Source organism: Periplaneta americana, chromosome 6 (assembly GCF_040183065.1).
Source record: "Periplaneta americana isolate PAMFEO1 chromosome 6, P.americana_PAMFEO1_priV1, whole genome shotgun sequence".
NCBI classification, from domain to species: domain Eukaryota; kingdom Metazoa; phylum Arthropoda; class Insecta; order Blattodea; family Blattidae; genus Periplaneta; species Periplaneta americana.
Window position 1 is genome coordinate 35,320,749 of NC_091122.1, and position 14,146 is coordinate 35,334,894.

Consider the following 14,146-nt stretch of genomic DNA (forward strand, 5'->3'; position numbering starts at 1 on the left):
AATTTAGAAACCATTTCATAAGAAACCTATTACATTGTGCATTAATTACAGTGCAAAAATGCAAATAAGAGCTCATTTCGCATGAAAAAATATTTTGTTTGTTGTGTGTTTGTAGGCCTACTGCTATTATGAATGATAACATTTATTATATGGTTCGAGTAATTGCTGATAACTTCACTTGATACGTCACTAGGTGCAACACTAAAGTAATTTTTCACTTATAGACAAAGATTTCCGCTTTGCCATTTTTCACTATCAAACTTACTTCACACTCCATAGAATTCAAAGAATGACTAAATTTTACAGGAAGGGCAGGAATTTATTGACAGGGGGATTTTTTAATGTTAAAATCCTTCCATACAAAGGAAAGTACTGATACAATACAAAGACTGTGCAAATTAAAAATAATTAAAACACATGTTTTTTTATTGATGGCACAAGGGTAGGTAAATAAATAAGTACATAAAAAAGATATGTCCTCTGGACAGAAAATAAATAATTCAATAAAGCAATAACAACATATGTACTTACGCGGTATTCTGAAGTCGTCCCAACATCTTACAGTTCGATATACATAGGGAGCTTGCCTTGGCGCTGATAGTTTCAGACTATGTTTGATTAACAGTTCTCCTTATATGGTGTAACATTTTACGTAAAATTTATGGTTCAACTGAAGCTTGAACCACGACAATTTTCTATTTGCCAGACCTTTCAGGTGCATAGATCTACTTCAGATTTTTAAAATGCTATTATGCTTTAGAATTACTTTTTAGGAATGCTTTTATCATCTAGTCTGCTGTCAAAAAATCTGAAAGTTAGAATTTATAAAACAGTTATATTACCGGTTGTTCTGTATGGTTGTGAAACTTGGACTCTCACTCTGAGAGAGGAACATAGGTTAAGGGTGTTTGAGAATAAGATGCTTAGGAAGATATTTGGGGCTAAGCGGGATGAAGTTACAGGAGAATGGAGAAAGTTACACAACGCAGAACTGCACGCATTGTATTCTTCACCTGACATAATTAGGAACATTAAATCCAGACGTTTGAGATGGGCAGAGCATGTAGCACGTATGGGTGAATCAAGATATGCATATAGAGTGTTAGTTGGGAGACCGGAGCGAAAAAGACCATTGGGGAGGCCGAGACGTAGATGGGAGGATAATATTAAAATGGATTTGAGGGAGGTGGGATATGATGATAGAGACTGGATTAATCTTGCACAGGATAGGGACCGATGGCGGGCTTATGTGAGGGCGGCAATGAACCTTCGGGTTCCTTAAAAGCCATTTGTAAGTAAGTATTATAATATTGAAGCAAATGCATTTTGTAGTATCACAGTACCTTTTCTCAAATGTCATTGTCAAATCTGAGATCTATTTATGAGTTCCACCAATTAAATTAATTTTATAGCTTTCCTTTCTCCCTTCCAAATTACTTTGATTCCAATAGTTAATTTCGATCAATATGGAAGTTGGATAGTATAACATGATCGTGTGGAAAGAAATAAAGAAATTGTCAACTAAATAAAGTTTAATAACATGTCACATACATATTTTGTTGAATACTTTTATCCAGTTAACATCAGTCAACAACATCAATTGAAGTGGCTCCCTGTGTCAATACAGATATAGGAAGAAATTGTGATGCATGTCAGCAATAAAGATAATAACAACACATTATAACCGTTTTAAATGTACTAGTCATAAACATCAATCTGGCTGGTAAATGAATTCAGTTTCAACTGTGACAGTGAAACCTGTCCAAGCTTCATATTCTTGGTTAGGATCATCTTCCTAGTTATCACAAAAAAATTTCAGCCATCAAACTAAAAACTGACAAAATAAAATCACGTATTTTAATTCTTTTACACTGACCAGTTAAAAGAACCCTTTTGATACGTTGCTGAGTAACTTACACAGCTTTTGGTCTATGATCACAAAATAAACTCACTTTATTTTACGTTAAGTTACCGTAAACTTTATGTAGTACATACATCATGAAGCTTAGCTAGGACAAGTTTATACAAATTCGGAATGCTACATTTTTTAACAGTCTTTCACCATAAAAATGACAGTATAAAAATAAAAAAAACATGAACTGCTTACAGTTGGTAAAATATAAACTTATACTAAAAGATTTTAAATAAATATCGCGCAGTAAGTCACACAAAGTTATTTACTAAATGATTACTGATATTATTAGTTTACATATGAAGAAGTGACAATGATTTAGTCCTAAGTCACATGACAAAATTTTACAGGGGAGTATATTAAAAATTTTGGGTGGTATTCATATACATTTCACAGCGCGCGCTACGAGCGTACTAAGCTAGCCCCGGTTATCCACTGGTTACTAGTACAGAATTCAAATCATATCCTATCGCTAACACTGGTTTATGAATACGAAAAACGCTGATAATCCACCAAAAGCCCGTGCTAAAAATGTCTATGAATACGGCCCTTAGAGTCCAATGGTATTAGGTATGGTATCATAATTTCTTCGGTGTATACTTACGTCATTTCTTGAGTAATTTTTATAATATTTTACTAGTAGCTTCCCCAAATATAAGAAATGAACTCTCACTAAAAAGCATTTTTGTTAAAAGTGTGGCTTTGGACTATCTCATTATCACCCCTTCATATATTCAATTACGGAATAACATGAATTTCCAAAAGTCACTGAAAATTAAAAATATTATGACAATATAGTTAGTACAACGATGTAGAATGGTGCAGAATAAATTAAAATTTATATAATACGAACAGCGTTCATTCAATCAGACTGTTAAGTTCACAATACAGATATGTTATGTTCTTAATTGTGACAAATAAGAAATGTTATCATGGAACATTATTCTTTTTCCATTTTAAACTGAAATAGAACTTGCTCCATTACATAATCCAGCTATCAATATGATGAAGTTTGGAAGTAAGCTGGGCGTTAAAAATATAAGTGTACAGTTTTTTTTTTTAATGTCTTACATTATTTTAATATAATATGTAAGAGAACTGAATAAATATTTTTTCCCGAAAAGAGGGCAATATTTTTATGCTCGACCATGCCGAAATGTAGTAATTATACACCTGGTAGTAGCCCTTTAATGCACCTCATTAAAGTACACCTATTCATTATAGTTCAGTTGTTCAGCCAATCAGAAATCACCATTGTAGCATTATAAAAGCACAAGTATCGATTACTCTCGGATATGCAATCAAAAGACAACTAGCGAAACGTCACGGAGGCTGGAAATCCAATACTGTCGCAGAAGGTTAGGTTCTGTTACTATAATAATTAGCGTTAATTGTAAATAATATTCAAATAAATTCAATTTGTCATCTCGTTTTTCAATTCTAATTCAATTTCCAGGTTATATCAAGATTAATGTTCATGTTATTCTCTAGATTATATCAAGGTTAATGACATTCGTTCCTCGGAAAAAATCAATACTTTCGCGCCTGCACACATCTCACAATTTAGAAGGTCAATTCCGCTCCTCACTTAGATAACCATAACATGAATACTTATGAATAATTTCAAGTTAGAAATATGGTCGAGCATAAAAAGTCGTATGAAACTTGCCTATAATGATAAGACCCTCGTATGAAAATTATGAAACTCGCTTGCGCTCGTTTCATAAACAAACATACTCGCGTCTTAATTACTACCATCTTGTTGCATAATGTACTATTACTGTTCTTCATTTAGTCCACAGTTTAGATATTTCAAACAGACTTTTAAATATGATAGAAAATCAGCAATAATCACATTTCAAATTTAGGGAGGTCATGATTGCTTGGCAGGATACCTACACAGAGTAAGATGTACACGAGATTTAAGATATAAACTGCAACAAATCTGAACAAACTCACAAAACTCCTAACTTTTTGAAAGGTGGAGAGAAAAAACGTTACAACATGAAATTTATGGATTATATTGAGTAGCAAAGGGAAAAATTATGTACTGGAAATACGGTAATTCTAAATTGCTTACTGGCAAGGACACACTTGCTAGCATAAGTTGTATTATTACCTATTCTAGAAATGCCGACAGAATTTCTATTTATAGTGTCATTTCATCTACAGAATAGACCATAATTCTTACATTTCATGTCCAATATAACACAAACGATTTATGAAGTTTTACCGGTAAATTTAGTGGGGAGAATGATGTAACCTGTACGTTACACTATGATGCAGAGCTCTAAATAAATTACCTCAGTACAACCTGTATCCAGAATATCTTGCCCTAAATATATAAAATGACATGATAATTAAACTATAAAATAACAATAAAAAATACATTGTGTCCAATAGTAACAAGTGGGTAAACTTAAAGATATTGATATTCGTACACGGTTATTAGAGTTATAAGAACAATAGGAAAATTAATATGTGTGACAAGACACGTGGATTTATCTCACCACTTAGAGCATAAATTTAGTCAGATTCATCATTAAATTCTCCATAATGCAATTGGAAATTTTAGTTGTCAATTATAAATAACTTTTCTTTTACCGGTAACATAAGAGATCGTATTCCAAAAGCCATATTTTGTATCTTGGAAATATGGAGAGGTAAAATAAAATTGATATGAAGATCAAATATGTACCAATGAGAAATAAAAATTGAATTATACTTTATGTCGAATGCATAAAGCAATGAATTTCTACGTAAAATCTATAGTTTCAAATTACGGAAAGTTCGAGTGGTAATGGTGGGAGGAGGGAAGGGGTATTTGGAACAATTTTCCGCGGGGTACTTTCCTTTCTCTTGCCAGTATTCCTTTAATCATCATTTTAGCAACTCAGTCCACCATCCAAGGAACACCCTAAGCCAGGCATTTCCAACTGCTGGCTCTGTGACGACACTTCTGCTCTCGAGCTCCTTGAGAGGGGAATCATAGGTAAACGAGCAAAGTAGGAGGAGAGGCAATGAAAAGGATGGAGCTGCTTAAATAACGGAGACACAACATTACCCTCCCTCATGTGCTCTACCAGCTCTTTTCCGAGACGGAAAACGTGCTCTGATGTCACAGGTTGGCCAGTTGGAAATGACTGCCCTAAGCAATGACAGAGATCAAAAAGGTGAGTTTCACCATGTTATTTTTGGGGATCTCTGTAGTTCATCCACGAACAAGAGACCGTGAATATTTTTATACAGCGAATTTCAATACATAAATTTACGTACTACATTGACTGGAGAATGTTCCATGACACCACATCTTACTAAGTTATTCACAGCATCATTTTCATTCGGGATATAAATGAAGATAACATTAAGTACAATACATATCAATTCATTGAGCACATTGCAAACTCTCAGTTCACATTCATGACTAGAAAAATGATATGCAATTAGCATAGAACATTAAATTAGCTTCAGTACCAGTCTTGCGCTAGCTGTTGTCTAGTACGGATCGCTAGTGTGTTTTGTATTTGGAGGTTCGATACTACAATCTTATAGTTCAGCGAGATCCTTTTCATTTTGCTTATAGTATATACTTTAGTACACATATAATTGGTTTAATTTAAACAGTTTTTTTTTTCTTTTGTGCAACGAAATCAGTGCAACCATGTCTCACATACAACGAAAAAACACAATCAAGATCACATTCCCAGCAGAAGCAGCGAAACCTACAGCATTGGAGCTACGCAACTGGATTGACGCAGAGTTAAACATCATTCCAGACCAGGTAGAAATGATAAAGCTTAATACCTTAGAACAGCATTTCTCAAACCTTTTTGAAGTGGGGACCACTTTTTAAAGTTAGAACAGTTCCACAGACCACCTTACTCTTGTTCCCTTCGAAAGCAAATTTATCATTTTCGTAGCATATTTTGATGCCAGTATACTTATATTTTAAAATTGAATTAAAGTTCGGTACTTTGGTCCTGTGTTATGAATTCGGGTGGTCCCTGGCTGGGTTACAGGCGCGGCGCCAGATGTGCAGGGAAAAGATGTCGAGAAACACCACGTATATAGTGATTTAAATCCCTCTTTTGCTGCTGAGAGTAGAATGGGAAGTCGATAGATGGGTAGGGTAATAAATTTCATAAAATGCAGTACTGGGAGAAAAAGTGAAATTCGATTGCCATATGTCATTTCCAAACTCTGAGATTTTAAGCTATAGTGTGATATGCAATTCGTTTGAATTTTATTTTTTCTTCTGTTTTTTTGGAAGGACCACAAGGGCAGACCTCGAGGACCACAGGTGGTCCGCAGACCATAGTTTGAGAAACGCTGCCTTAGAAGGATCAGTTTATCTCAAATTAACCTCTATAACACAGTATGAACAACTTATGAATACATACGAAGGTGAAGTTAACTTCAAATACGATAACAAGAGTATAATAAAGGTTAGTTTTCAGCGTGCTGACATTAATGCAATTACAGTGCGAATACTTAATGTACCTCCGGAAGTTGAAAATAACTTAATAAGTCGAACATATAGTCAGTATGGGACAGTTAAAACGATACGTGCTGAAATGTGAAGTACGCAGTACAAATTTCCAGTAAACAACGGAGTTCGCGCTGTGCATATTGAGATGCGAAAACATATTCCAAGCAAACTAATAATTGGTGGTTATACTGCAGTGATACATTACCCAGGTCAACCGCAACTGTGCTACGTATGTGGGGAAAGTTCACATCTTCGTTCCGAACGCCCAAGAAGAAAGTTTAGTTTTCCAGTAACTGTAGCAGGTCGGCAACCCTTGCTTAGTGAAGTGGGGGAGGGGGGAATGTCAACAAACTTATGTAACATCTTTTTTACAATTCATATTGGGAAATGTTCAACTAAGCCTCGTGTTAATGACATATATCAAAATATGATTAATTATTTATTCCGTCAATATGGCTTAAGCATTGAATTACATATGAAAGAAAATATTGATGTATTACATCTTCTTTTATCTTGATACAAACGTTTTCGCCCCTAATGGGGCATCTTCAGATACAAGATATAAGCATCATCTAAAATCAATTACAATACAAGCTTTACATTTGAAAATGACTAGAGTAAAATGTGACATAGTGACAATATTATCCATATCAACATTAAGTGTCCTGTCAAAATATTAAAAACAAATTTAATTTAAAACAATGTGAATTAGTATAGCTATACAAAGTAGATCTCCGTGTATGGTATCTCAAATATATTGTGATGTTGCCAATAAGGTCAATAAAGATACTAAAAATATACAAAACTAAAACCTAATATTTACGATATACAATCGCTTAACCCAACATCTAGCATATGCAGATGATGTGGCTATAATTGCGAGAACAAAGGCAGCACTATCAGGGTCACTACAAGAATTTGGGGAAGAAGTGAGAAAACTCGGTTTGGAAATAAATGAAAGAAAAACCAAGTATATGAAAACATCCAGAAGAGAGGTACAGAAGCAGGACAATGTGGTTTTTCATCACCACAATTTTGAAAATTGTACAAGTTTTAAATATTTAGGTACAATGATTACAAACAATAATGATATATCCTCAGAAATAAAGACAAGAATAATGGCCGGTAATAGGTGCTTGTTTGGGCTTGGAAAACTATTTAAACTCGGTTCATTATCCAGATCTGCAAAGAAAATAATTTATAAAACTATTCTAAGACCAGTGGTTACATATGCCAGCGAAGCTTGGGTTTTAACAATAAATAATGAAAATATGCTAGCAGTTTGGGAAAGAAAAGTCCTGAGAAAGATATATGGCCCTCATTTTGAAAATGGTCAGTTTAGAAGTAGAACAAATAAAGAACTAATGGAACTGTATGGAGAACCGAGTATAGTTTCCTTCATTAAGAAAGGCAGACTTAGATGGTTGGGACATCTTGAACGTATGCCAGAAGGCCGATTACCTAAACGGGCATTATATGGACACCCAGGAGGATTAAGGAAGAGAGGAAGACCAAGGCTGAGGTGGCTTCAGGATGTGGAGGATGATCTGCGGAGAGTTGGATGCAAGATATGGAGACAACGGGCTCAAGATAGAGATGAATGGTTTCTACTGATTAAGGAAGCCCAGGCCCTTCATGAGCTGTAGTGCTAATAATGAAAACCTAATATTATTAAATGTGGAGTCATAAAAGCGTGTATTACTAATTTCGTAGAGCGAGTGGAATTCTCGTTAAATGTTCAATGCTCTCGTATAACATCATGCACGGGTTGTTGAACAGAAGACTGATTACGGGCAAAAAACACATCTCTTCTGTTCAACAACCCGTTCATGATGATCAGACTTGCATGATGTTATACGAGAGCATTGAACATTTAACGAGAATTCCACTCGCTCTACAAAATTAGTAATACACGCTTTTATGACTCCACATCTAATAACATTAGGTTTTAGTTTTGTATATTTTTAGTATTTTTATTGACCTTATTGGTAACATCGCAATATATATGAGATACTATACAAGGGGATCTACTTTGTATAGCTATGCAAATTCACATTGTTTTAAATTAAATTTGTTTTTAATATTTTGACAGGACACTTAATGTTGATATGGATAATATTGTCACTATGTCACATTTTACTATAGTCATTTTCAAATGTAAAGCTTGTATTGTAATTGATTTTAGATGATACTTATATCTTGTACCTGAAGATGCCTCATTAGGGGCGAAAACGTTAGTATCAAGATAAAATAGGATGTAACACATCAATATTTTCTTTCATATGTAATTCAATGCTTAAGCCATATTGACGGAATAATCATATTTTGATATATGTCATTATGTAACATCGCTGATCAGCCAACGAGTTTGATAGAAGACCCTGTACAACATGTAAATGTTAAGGAACAAATGACAGACAGACAGACAGACAGACAGGTGGAAATGCAAACTGACAATTCAACTGCAGGTCCGAGTAACAGTGACTCTCACGACACTAGCCCGGTTCGACTAGCAGACGAACACACTACGCCCAGTGTTCCTCTGCAAGGAACATCAAACATGAATACAACCACAGAATACTATACAGAGCCTGCTTTGCACATTCATACAGAAATAAATGATGATAATAAAAAAGACAACAGAACGATAACAATGAACAAATGATGGAAGATGACTCTAAAGCTACAGACAGTGATACAGAAATGAAGAAAAACTTGTCTGAAAACAACATATCAATTCCACAACGATAGCTACAACAAATGATAATGGAGCAACCAAGAGATGATTCTGATGGCAAAAAGGAACTGCCCCCTAACAGGGATCCTAGAATGAATGGGCTATTCCATCTCAAATCGACCGAAATATAGAGAAAATTGACCTTGCAATTTTTAAATACAATGAAACTTTTTCTGCCCGTTGACAACTGTGATACAATGCTTTGTGCAAAGTTTGAGGCATCAGAACTTCATAGTGTTTAAATTAAAAATATTTAAATTTATCGTATTTTCATAAAATTAGCAACTTTAAACTGTTATGGCTCCGAAACCCTTTCACCCAATGATCAAAATCATGGTTTATTTTGATGCTGAGAAATTAAAGTTTATATTGATATGTAAACAGTTTTTCTTACTTTTTATGGAAATGGAGAAATTTAGATTTTTCTTCATTAAGACGCCTTTGACCATGAAAAAATATTTTTTTAAATATATGGTTAGATTTCGCATTGAAAGTACAAATAAACACATATTTTTTACTGGTGGTACGTTGATAAGAGAGTATTGAAAATATCAAATAAAGAAAATAAATAGTACGCGCGTGAACTAACCAGCTGACTGTATGTGATGTGTCGTCTAGCAGTCATGGCTGGGCTAGCTTTATCACAAGTTTTCATAAATATAGGAGTAAAATGACGCCCAATGCTCGCTTATCTTCAGCTCTCGGCCAGTGCATGGAGTACTGCACCGTTCAAGTCTAGGCTTGTGAATATAATTTATTTCATACCCTCGAAACTTATTGCCGAGCCACTAAGCAAACAATGCCGAATCCCTCTTAATAATGCAAGGTTTTTTCTCAATATTTTTTTACAATTTTAAAAATGGGCAAAAAGCCTAAAAGTAAGTAAAATCGGATTATCTGTCTCTCTGTATACAATAAAAATAAGTATTACTTCTTATCATAACCTACTAAATGTCAGCTTCAAAATGAGCTCCCGTTCAATGTTCTGCAATAAGTGGTTCCAGAGTTCTGAGCGCTGAAAGAGGCTTGTTTTTATAAAATATGCTAAATTTGTCGCTCAATAGTACGAAAACCGTTTGACTTCCGATAGTATATTTTTGAAAATGCAATCTCCTCGGCACCTTGTATAAATAGGGAAAAAATTAGAGTATTAAAAAAATGCGAGGTTTTTTACTGATCGATTTCATATGGAATAGCCCGAATAGTAAACGAGAGATTGACCTTCATGAACAAGATACACATCACGATACCTCAGAACCAAAACAGAAAATAATGAAAAAAACATACTACACGAGCAGTACAATATCTTGTTTCTGGTAAATTTCCAACAAAAACGGGGAGCATACTGTTGCACATACAGATTCAGCATCAATATCTCATACGCAACCATAATGTGTGTAACATTTTTTCCATATTCATATGTCGATCTTACTCATTCTTGTTCCATGGCAATTAGTATATATTATAACAAAGCTACCTACTTATATACAATCATCCATGCAGACGTGTCTTCCGCAATACAACAAAATATTTTGTGTGCAGTGCAGACGTTGTTTCAGTGTATTGGAAGAGTGGTGTAACTTGCGAAACGAATACATGGAGAATGTCATAGATGTTAATAATGAAGACGAAGAAAGGCTGAGAGACGTAATACACCAGCAGGAAATAAGATACCAAGAACAGCTCCAGGACGTCAGAGAAGGACAAGAGGCAATAAAAGAGATGATGCACCAACAGGAAGTAAGACACTAAGAACAGATGGAAGATCTGAAAGTACAACTGCAGGCACAGAAAGAAGCAAGGCATCAGCAGCATGTAAGATATGAGGAGCAGATTCAGAACCTCACTGAAGAAGTAGAGGCTCAGGAACACATGACTCTGCTACAGGATATAGAATACGAGGAGCACCTCTCAAATATGAGACAGCAACTAGTCTCAGTGCAAGAGGCGATACACCAGCAGGAAGTAAAATACCAAGGACAATTGGAAACTCTAACTAAAGAATTACAGGAAGAGAAGAAGATGAGGCGCCAACAGAAAGTTGAATACGAGGAGCACCTCTCAAATATGAGACAGCAACTAGTCTCAGTGCAAGAGGCGATAAGTAAAATACCAAGGACAATTGGAAATTCTAACTAAGGAATTAGAGGAGGAGAAGAAGATGAGGCGCCAAGAGAAAGTTGAATACGAGGAGCACCTCTCAAATATGAGACAGCAACTAGTCTCAGTGCAAGAGGCGATACACCAGCAGGAAGTAAAATACCAAGGACAATTGGAAACTCTAACTAAAGAATTATAGGAAGAGAAGAAGATGAGGCACCAACAGAAAGTTGAATACGAGGAGCATCTCTCAAATATGAGACAGCAACTAGTCTCAGTGCAAGAGGCGATACACCAGCAGGAAGTAGAATACAGGGAGAATGTCATAGATGTTAATAATGAAGACGAAGAAAGGCTGAGAGACGTAATACACCAGCAGGAAATAAGATACCAAGAACAGCTCCAGGACGTCAGAGAAGGACAAGAGGCAGTAAAAGAGATGATACGCCAATAGGAAGTAAGACACCAAGAACAGATGGAAGATCTGAAAGTACAATTGCAGGCAGAGGAAGAAGCAAGGCGTCAGCAGCATGTAAGATACGAGGAGCAGATTCGGAACCTCACTGAAGAAGTAGAGGCTCAGGAACACATGACTCTGCTACAGGATATAGAATACGAGGAGCACCTCTCAAATATGAGACAGCAACTAGTCTCAGTGCAAGAGGCGATACACCAGTAGGAAGTAAAATAACAAGGAGAATTGGAAACTCTAACTAAAGAATTAGACGAAGAGAAGAAGAGGAGGCCAACAGAAAGTTGAATACGAGGAGCACCTCTCAAATATGAGACAGCAACTAGTCTCAGTGCAAGAGGCGATACACCAGCAGGAAGTAAAATACCAAGGAGAATTGGAAATTCTAACTAAAGAATTAGAGGAAGAGAAGAAGATGAGGCGCCAACAGAAAGTTGAATACGAGGAGCACCTCTCAAATATGAGACAGCAAATAGTCTCAGTGCAAGAGGCGATAAGTAAAATACCAAGGACAATTCGAAACTCTAACTAAGGAATTAGAGGAGGAGAAGAAGATGAGGTGCCAACAGAAAGTTGAATACGAGGAGCACCTCTCAAATATGAGACAGCAACTAGTCTCAGTGCAAGAGGCGATACACCAGCAGGAAGTAAAATACCAAGGTCAATTGGAAACTCTAACTAAAGAATTAGAGGAAGAGAAGATGAGGCGCCAAGAGAAAGTTGAATACGAGGAGCACCTCTCAAATATGAGACAGCAACTAGTCTCAGTGCAAGAGGCGATACACCAGCAGGAAGTAAAATACCGAGGACAATTGGAAACTCTAACTAAAGAATTAGAGGAAGAGAAGAAGATGAGGCACCAAGAGAAAGTTGAATACGAGGAGCACCTCTCAAATATGAGACAGCAACTAGTCTCAGTGCAATAGGCGATACACCAGCAGGAAGTAAAATACCGAGGACAATTGGAAACTCTAACTAAAAACTTACAGAAAGAGAAGAAGATGAGGCGCCAACAGAAAGTTGAATACGAGGAGCACCTCTCAAATATGAGACAGCAACTAGTCTCAGTGCAAGAGGCGATACACCAGTAGGAAGTAAAATACCAAGGACAATTGGAAACTCTAACTAAAGAATTACAGGAAGAGAAGAAGATGAGGTGCCAACAGAAAGTTGAATACGAGGAGCATCTCTCAAATATGAGACAGCAACTAGTCTCAGTGCAAGAGGCGATACACCAGCAGGAAGTAAAATACCGAGGACAATTGGAAACTCTAACTAAAGAATTACAGAAAGAGAAGAAGATGAGACGCCAACAGAAAGTTGAATACGAGGAGCACCTCTCAAATATGAGACAGCAACTAGTCTCAGTGCAAGAGGCGATACACCAGCAGGAAGTAAAATACCAAGGACAATTGGAAACTCTAACTAAAGAATTACAGGAAGAGAAGAAGATGAGGCGCCAACAGAAAGTTGAATACGAGGAGCATCTCTCAAATATGAGACAGCAACTAGTCTCAGTGCAAGAGGCGATACACCAGCAGGAAGTAAAATACCAAGGACAATTGGAAACTCTAACTAAAGAATTAGAGGAAGAGAAGAAGATGAGGCGCCAACAGAAAGTTGAATACGAGGAGCACCTCTCAAATATGAGACAGCAACTAGTCTCAGTGCAAGAGGCGATACACCAGCAGGAAGTAGAATATAGGGAGAATGTCATAGATGTTAATAATGAAGACGAAGAAAGGCTGAGAGACGTAATACACCAGCAGGAAATAAGATACCAAGAACAGCTCCAGGACGTCAGAGGACAAGAGGCAATAAAAGAGATGATACGCCAACAGGAAGTAAGACACCAAGAACAGATGGAAGATCTGAAAGTACAATTGCAGGCAGAGGAAGAAGCAAGGCGTCAGCAGCATGTAAGATACGAGGAGCAGATTCGGAACCTCACTGAAGAAGTAGAGGCTCAGGAACACATGACTCTGGCACAGGATATAGAATACGAGGAGCACCTCTCAAATACAAACAGCAACTAGTCTCAGTGCAAGAGTCGATACACCAGCAGGAAGTAAAATACCAAGGAGAATTGGAAACTCTAACTAAAGAATTAGACGAAGAGAAGAAGACTTGGAGCCAGCAGAATATACTCTTCGTCTAGGACCTGAACTCTCTTAAAGCATGCATCTTTCATCGCAGTGTGTGAAGATGAAGATGGTGTGTCAACTTGCGGTTTTGGCAGTCTCCTGTTTTGCCATTTTCCAGATGACTTGGAATGTGTACTACACATATTTTCATTTGTTCCCTTGTCCAGGAAATTAAGATATTTTTAAAGTTTTAGCAATGACGTCCTTAAGATTTTGCAGGAGTGGCAAATATTTTGTTTTATAAATCTTTTTTTTTTTTTTTTTAATGTTTTATTTACCGACGCTCGCAACT